Below are 14,250 nucleotides of genomic sequence, written 5' to 3'. Positions count from 1 at the left end.
GGCTTGGATTTTCCAGACAAGAATACCGGAGTGGGCTGCCATTTCCTTCTCCAGGGGATCTTCCTGAACCAGGGATTGAACCCTGGTCTCCTTATTGTGATGATCATTTCACAGTTCATACGAATATTTAATCACTATGTTGTACATTTGAAAATTAATATAGTATTATATGTCAATTCAGAGAAGGCAATGGCACCCCACTCCAGTACTCTTACCTGGAAAATCCCATGGACAGCAGAGTCTGGTAGGCTGCAGTCCATGGGGTCGCTGAGGGTCGGACACGACTGAGTGACTTCATTTTCACTTTTCACTTTCATACATTGGAGAAGGAAATGGCAACCCACTCCAGTGTTCTTGCCTGGAGAATCCCAGGGACGGGGGAGCCTGGTGGGCTTCTGTCTATGGGGTCGCACAAAGTCGGACATGACTGAAGTGACTTAGCAGCAGCAGCATATACCAGTTAGATCTCAATTTAAAAAGAGGAAATCCTTTCATATGTGGCTACATGGATAAAAATGGAGAATGTTATGCTAACCAAAACAAGCCAGACACAGAAAGACAAATGATGCATGATCTCACTTACATATAGAATCTTTTTAAAAAAGTTTCAACTCACAGTGACAGACAGTAGAATAGAGGCTACCAGAGGCTGGGGATTGGGACAGGGACAAGTAGATAGGGGAAAAATGGAGCTAATGGTGGAAGGGTGCAAACTTTGAGTTACAAGATGAATAAATTCTGGAAACTAATGTACAGCATAGTGACCATAGTTAATGTATTTTGTACTTAAAATATGTGTATATATACACATACACAAAGTTTAACTACGTGAGGTGATGCATATGTTTATCAACTTGAGTGCAGTATCATTTCACAATGTATACATATATCGAAACACCACATTTTATCAGTTTTTGTCAATCATACCTCAATAAAGCTGGAAAAATAAACTAACTACATTTAAAATTAATCCATTAAATTCCTACTTGTTTAATGATAATTCAAAAAGACACACATACCTTAATGTTCACTGCAACACTATTTACAATAGCCAGGACCTGGAAGCAACCTAGATGTCCATCAACCAATGAATAGATAAAGAAGTTGTGGTACATATACACAATGGAATATTACTTGGGCATAAAAGGAACACATCTGAGTCAGTTGAAGTGAAGTGGATAAACCTAGAGCCTGTTATACAGTGTGAAGTAAGTCAGAAAGAGAAAAATATCATATATTAACACATACATATGGAATCTAGAAAAATGGTACTGATGAATCTACTGCAGGGCAGAAATAAAGACTCAGACGTAGAGGAAGGACTTGTGGACACAGCAGGGGAAGAAGAGGGTGGGACAAATTGAGATAGTAGCACTGACATATATATACTCTCATTTGTAAAATATATAACTAGTGGGAACCTGCTATATAGCACAAGGAGCTCTGTCTAGTGCTCTGTGATGACCTAAAGGGGTGGGATGGGGGGTGGTGGGGAGAGGGAGGGAAGCTCAAGAGGGAGGGGATATATGTATACATAAGACTGATTCACGTGGTTGTATAGCAGAAACTAACACAGCATTTTAAAACAATTATCTTCCAATTAAAACTTTTTAAAATGTATTTAAGTTCTAAACACAAAACATTTTTCATAACATTCTCCTTTTCCATATCCCCCAACACTCTCTGTTGTTAATACCTTCTCATTTTAGACACTATGTCCTCTGGACACCTGTCCACGTGTCCATGTCTGGATTCAGTCACCTTTCTCTCTACTCGTACTTTATATTTCCCTTTATCAACTAACTATGTATTTGTGCATATTTCCATTCCATGAGACTGTAAATTCTATGCCTTATTCACCATACTAGGCATTTAACAATTATTTGTTGAATTAATAAACAAAAAATATTTCATATTTCAGAATGTCTCTTTGAAACCCTCAAAATACAGACTTTCTACTGTGCACTTAGTTTGCAACCTTCTTTCCCCTTTATTCTTTTATGTAACTAAGCTAGATAATTTATTGCTTATTATTTCATTGAATTGTTTTACTTTTCTTGATATGTTCTGTCAAAATACACTGTCCTTTTTAAAACTAGAATTTGAATATTAGGAAGCCAGGTAAAATTGTGATAATATTGATGAATAACTTGATGACATTCAGGTAGATGGAACAATCATCTGGATTGTGAGTAGCATTTCACCTCCTATTGTCTGTGCCTAAAATAGTCTACCTGAATCAGGCTTATAAGACAGAAAATCAATACCATAGAGTTATTTTGATGGTCAGTTCTAAATTAGATCAGCCATTTGGAAAAAGGATTGTTTGGCAATTCCTTTGACAGAATTAATACTTTAATAAAGTAAATGAATGTTCTAGAAATAAGGGACATGAAAGTTAATCCTCATCTAACAGACTCAGAATGACTAAGTCACATAATAGAGTAGTGGCAAAGTCAGACTTATGATCTTAGATTCAATTTTATTTCTACATCAATATCAAATCAATAGTTAACATTAGTTGTTATACTGATTCAGTCTTTCTCGTCAATCATTATTGACAAACCCACTACTTCCTTCATGTTTCTGTTATAATAGGTTTATACCAATACAAATCCTCTGTGGAAGGAAAAATATCCTACTTTGTCCCCTAGTCTCTAGCTGTGTAGGCTCATAATAAATTCTTTGATAATAAGAAAATGAAAGAACTCCATCAATCAATCCACCCATCCCCCACCAAACCAGGCACAGACAAGCCTTCTTATCACAGAGGAAAGGTGAAAACAACTTATTCAGAAACCTGTTCTTCCTAAAAACAAATGAATCTTCCAGATAATCCTACTTCACTCTGCTCTTCAGCACTCAACTCTCACAACTCTAGTGTGAACCCTTGTCGCCTCCACCACCACCACTCGCCTAATGAGGGAGTTATTTTCATTTTTATCCAGAACAAAATAACCTGAGAAGTTTTCTGGATCATTATTCCCCGGATGAAAATTCAGCTTAAAAAACAAAACAAAACAAAATTCATAGTTAGATAGATATTGTAGATAAATTTCAAGTTAGAGCTATTTATACAATTTGTTTTATGTATATAGTTAAAAGTTCACATGTTATCTGAGCAATATTATGATAGAATGTTATATTAAATCCTGTTAAGCTGTTGGTCCTTTTGGATTTTAACAAATTCACCATTCTTCCCAGGTTTATGTTATCTGCAAATTTGATGGGCATGTCACAAATGTCTGCATCAAAGTAACTGATGAAAATGTTGAATAGAAAAAGAAAAATTAGTTTATGTTCCAAAAACTTGCAAGGATAGGTGCAGGTCACTAAAGGTAGTAGGTAGAATTTATCTATGTCACTGATCAAAGAAGATAGTGATTTTTCAAAAAATGAAAAAACTTCTGATTTTCTATAAATAATACATTTATTAAATGAAGGTTAACTAAAAATTCTCAATCTACATGCTGTACTACAATTTTACACTATTAAATGCATTCAATATTATTTTTAATCACTGCTGCTAAGTCACTGTATAGCCCACCAGGCTCCCCTGTCCCTGGGATTCTCCAGGCAAGATCACTGGAGTGGGTTGCCATTTCCTTCTCCAATGCATGAAAGTGAAAAGTGAAAGTGAAGTCGCTCAGTCATGTCCAACTCTTCACGACCCCATGGACTGCAGCCTACCAGGCTCCTCCGTCCATGGGATTTTCCAGGCAAGAGTACAGGAGTCGGGTGCAATCGCCTTCTCCACAGCTTCAATAAAATATATACCTGATACTTCCTTCAAAAACAGTCCATAGAAATTTTGAAAACTGCCTGCAGGCCTGCAGTTGAGGATTTCCAGACCTGCAGAGTCTGAGTTCTCAAAATATCAGACTTCTCAGGGCAATATCCCCACTAAACCAGAGATTATCAGGAACAGGGCCCAGTACACACTCATTTCAGAATGTTTTATATGCTGTTCCTTTTCCTGTGAATGAATATGTATTATATTCTTACTGTGTACTAAGTACTGTTATCACTTAGAATATATGTAAATTCTAAAAACATATGCCCTGTCTTCAAAGTTATCTCAATGTAGTTAGAAAGACAGAAAGGCATGTATATAAACAAATGAAATAAAGTATTATACATATAAGTATCCACATGGTATCAGAAATATACAAAGGGAAAAAGTATCAATTCTGCCAGAAAATATCAGAAAAGGATGTATAGAGTCAGAAACACTTTAATCAAGTTCTAAATAATAATAGCAATAATAACACCAGCAAGGTAGGTGAAATGTATTATGCCTATCTCACTTAATCTCTTTAACACCTTATATGATAAGTACAATTATTATCCCAATTTTACAAATTAGAAACTGAGGAACAGTACAGTTAATTAACATTAACCTATAGCTAGTAAACAATGGAGCTGAGACCTGAACCCAGGGTTTTCTAACTCCAGAGCTCACATTCTTAAGTATCACAGAGTCAGTGATATTTCCAATGACACACAAGCTGTAGGGGAAGGAAGCTTAGGGAAAGAGACCTAAAGACAGAGAAAGAAATTAAACACAATAATTTCTCTGGATACATGGTAGTACCGCTAACAGAAAACAGTATGAAAACAGAAACAATTTTTGTAGTGAAGAAAAGAAAGATGATGTGCCAGGTTTTGACCATATCGAATTTTAGTGTCTGTGAGACATCCAAGGGCAGCGTCTAGGATGCAGAGAATAAACAGGTTAGAGTTTAGGAGACACACTGAGCTCTGGCATGGGGTTTACTCTCTAAGTCCTAGATGTGTCTCACCCACACATACATGTGAAAGAAAAAAGCAGCTAAAACCACATTTTCAAGAAGAATATATAGCATGACAAGAGGGATAACAATTGGGATCTCAGAAATACCATTATTTAGACAAAACTAGAATAATAGTTATGAGTTATCACTATCTATATACTTTTTTTTATAATATTATCATTGGTGCAAATTCACAATTATTGACAACTTATTCGAGAAATGTCTTATACTCAATGAGACAAGCAACCTGGGCTTAGGGGTTAGCTTTTGCTAACCACTGTATTTCAAGCACTTAGCATGATGTCAGCACATGATAGGTACTCAATAATGAATGAATAAGTGAGAAAAGGAAACATAAAACTCATCACAAATGGGGAGAGACATGATAGAGTGCTGTCAAGGGATTCCAAGGTTTCAAGAATAAAGCACACAGAATAGATGTAAATATTTGAAAACCATTACAAATATATATAAAAATCCTTTGATAATCCAGAAAATTTCCTTTAAATAGAAATGTAAAAGATATAAAATAAACATAATGAATAATACATAAAGAACATATTGTATCCAAACCTCTAGTTTTTTATCAGCTAGATATGTCGCAGGGAGAACAGGAGCGGGTTTCAGATGCAATTTCAAAAAATTTAATAAAATTCTTTATCTCGGGACTTCAAAGATCCTATTTGATTCTTGACTTTGATAACTAGGTAAATATAGCTTCAAAGAACTCCCCACTCCCCAATCAATTCCTAAAAGCAGAAACTGTACAGTTCACGTTTTCAATCGCAATCCACGAAGGCTTGAATCCTTTTTTGAAAATGTTTAATGGAGACAAATTAAATCATGGTGACTGAAAATACTCTAACACTCTCCAGAATAACCACTGATTCAAAGCAAAACTATAATGAGAGACTATTTGAAAAAAAAACAAAAATGGGGCCATCATATCAAAACCTGTGATTGGTTTCAAGGTTGGATTTCAGATATAAATTCAAAGCTTTCAATGCTTTTTCAGCATTATTTATAATATTAAAAATTGAAACAGAATAATAACAAAAAGGCAGAGGGCAATAACAATAACAACAGAGGGCAGAGAAGAGGGTGACAGAGGATGAGATGACTGAATAGCATCACCGATTTAATGAACATGAACTTGGGCAAATCCCAAGAGATGATGAGGGACAGGGAGGCCTGGTGTGCTGCAGTCCATGGGATTGCAAAGGGTCAGACATGACTTGGCGACTGAATAACAACAACAATTCAAACATTAAAACATACTTTTAAATCTTTTTCAATGGCATAGAAAAAGTTCACACTATAATATGTGTAAAATGTAGTATCCAAAACTAAGTATATTATCATATGTGGTTAAATGAGAGATGATAGGCAATAATAACTTCTCTGATAATTCAGAGAGAAATAGAAAGTAAAGGAATAGAGATATAATGGCATAAATATATGTGAGAAAAGCAAATTTTATGACCAAACATACTTTCTATATGCAAAATCATTTTAAAAAATAGTTCAGATATGACTGATGTATGTTTCAAACATGAAACCCTCAATATAATCTTCTAAATAAGCATATAAAAATTTTAGTACTCAAACTGTTATTATTTTCTTTTCAATATGCTAAAATTAATCTATTATGACTGTGACCAACCTCAAGAAAATCATACAGCTAGTCTCTATGGGAGTTATAACAAAGACAATTGATTTGATTTCCATGGGTACAGATGTCACTGCACACTCTAAAGATAAGTTTTAAGAACAAGAACTGAAAATGGATAGGCCATATTAGGTCAAAACTATTAACTAATCTAGTAAGTATTTCTAAAAAAGAAAAAAGACCTATGAGATGAAAGTAAAAGTTAGTAAAAAAGAGAAATTGGACTTTTCTAATGAAATAGAATTCTGCAGTTCATATCACTTACGGCAATTCACCTATTTCACTTCAACCTGGTAGAAAGTCTTTGATAGCCAACAAATTTGACATGGAAATAAGTGCTGTTTCACAAAGAATCCAGAATTCACAATAATTCTAGCTTTTAAAATTTATACCAAAAAAATCATACATGAAACAGGTGATTACAGAGTATTCTGAAAGGTCATAATCTGCAATCCTTTTAAGAGTATAATGTAGATTTTAGTAATTATAGTAGATAAATATTACTTCTGGACTATTTACATGAAACATCACAAAAAACCAGCCTGTAAAGAAAAGCCTCAAAACATGCATTTTTTTTAATTCACTGGCATTATCTCTCCATTTCCAATAATTAAAGGAAATATCCTTAAAACAGCTAAAAAGGAAAAGACCATCACACCTTCAGAGTAAGCAGATAAAATTCAATAATACTGGTTTCCTCTACCTTCTGAAATAGTTGACAGAAAGATAGCCACATAAAGAATGCATGTCTAACGGTGAGTATAAGTTGCTCAGCAAAGGAAAATGCAGCAGATGCAATCAAACTTCCTAATCAGCTTGCTAACAAACTTGCTAACAAGATGGGAGATTATCCTGGACTATCTGAATAGGATTATCTGTAGTCACAGAGGTCCTTATAAGTGAAATAGGGAGGCATGACAATCAGTTAGAGAGAGATCTGAAGATGCTACACTGCTGGCTTTAAAAATAGGCTGGCAACCAGAGCAGAAAAAGAAATAAAAGGAATCCAAATTGGAAAAGAAGAAGTAAAACTCTCACTGTTTGCAGATGACATGATCCTCTACATAGAAAACCCTAAAGACTCCACCAGAAAATTACTAGAACTAATCAATGACTATAGTAAAGTTGCAGGATATAAAATCAACACACAGAAATCTCTTGCATTCCTATACACTAATAATGAGAAAACTGAAAGAGAAATTAAGGAAACAATTCCATTCACCATTGCAACGGAAAGAATAAAATACTTAGGAATATATCTACCTAAAGAAACTAAAGACCTATATATAGAAAACTATAAAACACTGGTGAAAAAAAATCAAAGAGGACACTAATAGATGGAGAAATATACCATGTTCATGGATTGAAAGAATCAATATAGTGAAAATGAGTATACTACCCAAAGCAATTTATAGATTCAATGCAATCCCTATCAAGCTACCAACGGTATTCTTCACAGAGCTAGAACAAATAATTTCACCATTTGTATGGAAATACAAAAAAACCTCGAATAGCCAAAGCAATCTTGAGAAAGAAGAATGGAACTGGAGGAATCAACCTACCTGACTTCAGGCTCTATTACAAAGCCACAGTTATCAAGACAATATGGTACTGGCACAAAGACAGAAATATTGATCAATGGAACAAAACAGAAAGCCCAGAGATAAATCCACGCACATATGGACACCTTATCTTTGACAAAGGAGGCAAGAATATACAATGGATTAAAGACAATCTCTTTAACAAGTGGTGCTGGGAAAACTGGTCAACCACTTGTAAAAGAATGAAACTAGAACACTTTCTAATACCATACACAAAAATAAACTCAAAATGGATTAAAGATCTAAACGTAAGACCAGAAACTATAAAACTCCTAGAGGAGAACATACACAAAACACTCTCTGACATACAGCACAGCAGGATCCTCTATGACCCACCTCCCAGAATATTGGAAATAAAAGCAAAAATAAACAAATGGGACCTAATTAAACTTAAAAGCTTCTGCACAACAAAGGAAACTATTAGCAAGGTGAAAAGGCAGCCTTCAGAATGGGAGAAAATAATAGCAAATGAAGCAACTGACAAACAACTAATCTCAAAAATATACAAGCAACTCCTACAGCTCAACTCCAGAAAAATAAATGACCCAATCAAAAAATGGGCCAAAGAACTAAAAAGACATTTCTCCAAAGAAGACATACAGATGGCTAACAAACACATAAAAAGATGCTCAACATCACTCATTATCAGAGAAATGCAAATCAAAACCACTATGAGGTACCATTTCACACCAGTCAGAATGGCTGCGATCCAAAAGTCTACAAGCAATAAATGCTGGAGAGGGTGTGGAGAAAAGGGAACCCTCTTACACTGTTGGTGGGAATGCAAACTAGTACAGCCACTATGGAGAACAGTGTGGAGATTCCTTAAAAAACTGGAAATAGAACTGCCTTATGATCCAGCAATCCCACTGCTGGGCATACACACTGAGGAAACCAGAAAGGAAAGAGACACGTGTACCCCAATGTTCATCGCAGCACTGTTTATAATAGCCAGGACATGGAAGCAACCTAGATGCCCATCAGCAGATGAATGGATAAGGAAGCTGTGGTACATATACACAATGGAGTATTACTCAGCCATTAAAAAGAATACATTTGAATCAGTTCTAATGAGATGGATGAAAGTGGAACCTATTATACAGAGTGAAGTAAGCCAGAAAGAAAAACACCAATACAGTATACTAACGCATATATATGGAACTTAGAAAGATGGTAACAATAACCCTGTGTACGAGACAGCAAAAGAGACAATGATGTATAGATCAGTCTTATGGACTCTGTGGGAGAGGGAGAGGGTGGGGAGATTTGGAAGAATAGCATTGAAACATGTATAATATCATGTAAGAAATGAGTTGCCAGTCCAGGTTCGATGCACGATACTGGATGCTTGCGGCTGGTGCACTGGGAGGACCCAGAGGGAGGGTATGGGGAGGGAGGAGGGTTCAGGATGGGGAACACAGGTATACCTGTGGCGGATTCATTTTGATATTTGGCAAAACTAATACAATATTGTAAAGTTTAAAAATAAAATTTAAAAAAATGAAATAAAAGCACTGAGATGTCAAAAAAATAAATTAATTAAAAAAAAAATGGGCTGGCAACCATGAGCCAAGGAATGCAAGCAGCACATAAGGCAAGGAAGCAGATTCACTCTGAAAACCTTCAGGAGGAATTCAGCCACACCAATTTGATTTTAATCCAGTGAGACCTATGTCAGACTTCTGAACTTCACAGAACTGTGAGATAATAAATTTGTGTTGTTTAAGCCACTGTTCATAGTAATTTGTTACAACAACAATAGGAAGCAAAGCACTTCTCACATTAAAGGAGGATACTAATAAAAATCCTAGGGAAAATAACTCCAGAAGTTTGTCTTCTCTTCAAATAGAAACCATGAGAAAAGAAGGGTGTTTCTTGACATTATGACTATTTAGGAAAATTAAATAAATTTATAATTTTATGTGAGAACAGCAAGTAATACATACAAACATATTTTAAAAAGGAAAATTACACTTTAATTATAGTTCATGTATATAGCAAATGCTTATTTAAATAAGATTAAATTTCACAGGAGATCAAACCAGTTTGTCCTAAAGAAAATAAACCCTGAATATTCATTTGAAGGACTGATGCTGAAGCTGAAGCTCCAATACTTTGGTCACCTCATGTAAAGAGCCAACTCATTGGAAAAGATACTGATGCTGGGAAAGATTGAGGGCAGGAGGAGAAGGGGATGACAGAGGATGAGATGGTTGGATGGCATCACCGACTCAATGGACATGGGTTTGGGTGGACTCCGGGAGATAGTGGATAGGGAACCCTACCATGCTGCAGTCCATGGGGTCACGAAGTGTTGGACACGACTTAGCAACTGATCAAAACAAAAACAAAAAAATTTCACATAAAGTTACACTTACACAGAACAAATAAATTTTGAGTAAAATTTTCAGGTACTTTAAATCTAATTGTTACTCTGAATGTTTTAAAGTTTTAATCATTCTATACGACAATGTTCCATTTTTACTTTCCCTCTACATTTTCATGTCTTCTCCAATGGCTTCTCTTGTGTCTTTCCTCCTGTATTAGCCCTCTGAGACTCTATACCTACATTTTCTGAGACTTTATTTACACAAAATAACTTCTCTCATATTTTTGGTCTTCCCTTTCCTCTTCATACTTCCTGCTCACATTTCCTTGATCCTTCAACTTTATGCCTCCCCTTTGGCATCAAATATGGTTCTGAGTTTCCACCAACCAACCAATCAACAAATAAACAAAGTTTGGCTGATTTAAAGAGAAACAATTTACTAAAAACATATTATCAGAGATAATATCAAGTATTGTTGAAAGTGTAGAGCAACTCTCCTTGTAGAGTTGATAGAAATGCTAATTGGTAAAATTATTTTGGCAAATTGTTTATAAATGTATTTGTGGGCAATGAAGGAGAAGAAAAATCTAAAAGCATGCTGAAAACCTATTCCTCCGATGACACCTCTATAACTGGCCCTGCACAGAGACAACAGAACCCACAATGCCACCACTAAAAGCTAAGATTTCTGAACACTGTTCACAGAAAAAGGGTCACTGCTGCCTCTGTGGCCTGATGTAGCTACCTCTTCTAATGCCAACTCACCAGTGGTCCTGGATCCTTCCCCTTAATATAGAGATTATACCAAACACAGGAAAAGGTTTCAGAAGCCAAGCAACCAAAAATCAATCAAATATCCCATATTTCTCCTTGCTGTTGTTCAGTTGTTGTGTCTGGCTCTTTGAGACCCCATGAACTGCAGCATGCCGGGCTTCCCTGTCCTTCACTATCTAGCAGAGTTTGCTCAAATCCTTGTCCACTGATACACTGATGTCATCCAACTATTTCATGCTCTGTTGCCCCCTTCTCCTCCTGCCCTCAATCTTTCCCAGCATCAGGGTCTTTTCCAATGAGCTGGCTCTTCTTATTAGATAGCCAAAGTATTAACTTTGATCAAAGCTAAGCCTCAGCATCACTCTTTCCAATGAATATTCAAGGTTGATTTCCTTTAGGACTGACTGGTTTGACCTCCTTGCTGTCCAAAGACTCCCAGAGTCTTCTCCAGCACCACAATTCAAAGGCAGCAGTTCTTCAGTGTTCAGCCTTATTTATGGTCCAACTCTCACATCCATACATGACTACTGGAAAAACTCATAGCTTTGACCATATGGACCTTTGTTGGCAAAGTGATATCTCTGCTTTTTAATATACTGTCATAGCTTTTGCTCATCATAGCTTTTTAATATGTTCATCATAGCTTTTGTTCCAAGGAGCAAGCATCTTTTCATTTCATGACTGAAGTCATCGTTTGCAGTGATTTTGGAGCCCAAGAAAATAAAGTCTGTCACTGTTTCCATTGTTTCCCCATCTATTTGCCATGAAGTGATGGGACTAGGTGCCATGATCATAGCTTTTTTAATGTTGAGTTTTAAGCCAGCTTTTTCACTCTCCTCTTTCACCTTCATCAAGAGGCTTTGTCCAGACTTGCGGACACAGCAGGGGAAGGAGAGGGTGGAACAAATTGAAAAAGCAGCACTGAAACATATACATTCAGTTCAGTTCAGTTCAGTCGCTCAGTCGTGTCCAACTCTTTGAGACCCCATGAACTGCAGCACACCAGGCCTCCCTGTCCATCACCAACTCCCGGAGTTCACTCAAACCCACGTCCATCGAGTCAGTGATGCCATCCAGCCATCTCATCCTCTGTCGTCCCCTTCTCCCCCTGCCCCTAATCCCTCCCAGCATCAGAGTCTTTTCCAATGAGTCAACTCTTCACATGAGGTGGCCAAAGTACTGGAGTTTCAGCTTTAGCACCAGCCCTTCCAAAGAACACCCAGGACTGATCTCCTTTAGAATGAACTGGTTGGATCTCCTTGCAGTCCAAGGGACTCTCAAGAGTCTTCTCCAACACCACAGTTCAAAAGCATCAATTCTTTGGCACTAAGCTTTCTTCACAGTCCAACTCTCACATCCATACATAACTACTGGAAAAACCACAGCCTTGACTAGCCAGACCTTTGTTGGCAAAGTTATGTCTATACTTTTTAATATGCTATCTAGATTGGTCATAACTTTCCTTCCAAGGAGTAAGCGTCTTTTAATTTCATGGCTTCAGTCACCATCTGCAGTGCTTTTGGAGCCCCAAAAAATAAAGTCTGACACTGTTTCCACTCTTTCCCCATCTATTTCCCATGAAGTGATGGGACTGGATGCCATGATCTTAGCTTTCTGAATGTTGAGCTTTAAGCCAACTTTTTCACTCTCCACTTTCACTTTCATCAAGAAGCTTTTTAGTTCCTCTTCACTTTCTGCCATAAGGGTGGCATACATTACCATATATAAAATAGATGGCCAGCGGAAATTAGCTGTATGACAGATGGAGCTCAACCTGGTGCTCTGTGATGACCCAGAGAGGCCGAATGGAGTAAGAGATGGGAGAAGGTTCAAGAGGGAGGGGACATATGTATACCTATGACTGATTCATGGCAGAAATCAACATAACATTGTAAAGCAATTATCATCTAATTAAAAATACACAATTGAAAAAAAAGAAAGACCAAATCACATGAAGCCTTCTACTCTGAGATGGGAAGTCAATGAGGGGTTATGAATAGAGAAGCAACACAATAAGACTTGAGTTTTTAAAGAATAGGTCTGACTACTATGTGAAAACAAGCAGAAGCTGAAGGAGAGAGAAGAGTTAGAGGACAGCTGCAAATCAAGAGAGGCTTGGATCACAGAATGATATAATCAAGAAGAAAGTTGGATAAAATACAAAATAAGTAATGAAGATCCATGACAAATTTAAGGATGGGTAATGCTTAGAGGGAAGGGAAAATATCAGAAAACTAGAATGGCTTTAGATTTCTTTACAACACTATATGCCAGAAGAAAAATAGAGGAATGTGTTCAAAATTCTAGAGGAGCTTTCTTCAAACTAAACCCAATCCAAAAGCAGAATAAAAGATATCTTTAATATGGTAGAACCACCACACAGTCTCTCTTAGGGACAACAGGAGAATGTGCTTCAGCAAAATAAAGAACAAACCAAGAAAGCAGAAGACAGGGAATTTAGGAAATGATGGCTCAAACCAAGAGAGTAAGAAAGAACACCTAGAGCTTGACAGCAGTGCATCACAGCAGTCCCAGAAAGCAACAAGTCCAAATCAAGCATAAGGAAGGAGCTCTCCAAGGTCACACTCACAGAAATTAACAGATGACAAATTTATATGATAAATTATATAATGGAGTATATGGAAAAACAAGGATATATATGTAAAAAAGTAAGCAAATAAAAATTCAGTCAGTTCTGTTGCTCAGTTGTGTCTGACTCTTTCTGACCCTATGGACCACAGCATGCCAGGTTTCCCTGTCCATCACCAACTCCCAAAACTTGTTCATACTCATGTCCATCGAGTCAATGATGCCATCCAACCATCTCATCCTCTGTCGTCTCCTTCTTCTCATGCCTTCAATCTTTCCCAGCATCAGGGTCTTTTCCAATGAGTCAGTTCTTCTCATCAGGTGGCCAAAGTATTAGAATTTCAGCTTTAGCATCAGTCCTTCCAATGAATATTTAGGACTAATTTCCTTTAGGGCTGACTGATTAAATAAAAATTAAAAATAGGCAAATAAAATATTTGCCTACTTTTTACACTTCAATACACTTTTATAGTATATAGAGGTATACTATAGTGT

This window comes from Bos grunniens, chromosome 4 (assembly GCF_055505025.1).
Source record: "Bos grunniens cultivar Pamir isolate PY7600 chromosome 4, Bosgru_T2T1.0, whole genome shotgun sequence".
In the NCBI taxonomy this organism is placed as follows: Eukaryota; Metazoa; Chordata; class Mammalia; order Artiodactyla; family Bovidae; genus Bos; species Bos grunniens.
Note: the sequence above shows the minus strand (reverse complement) of the source record.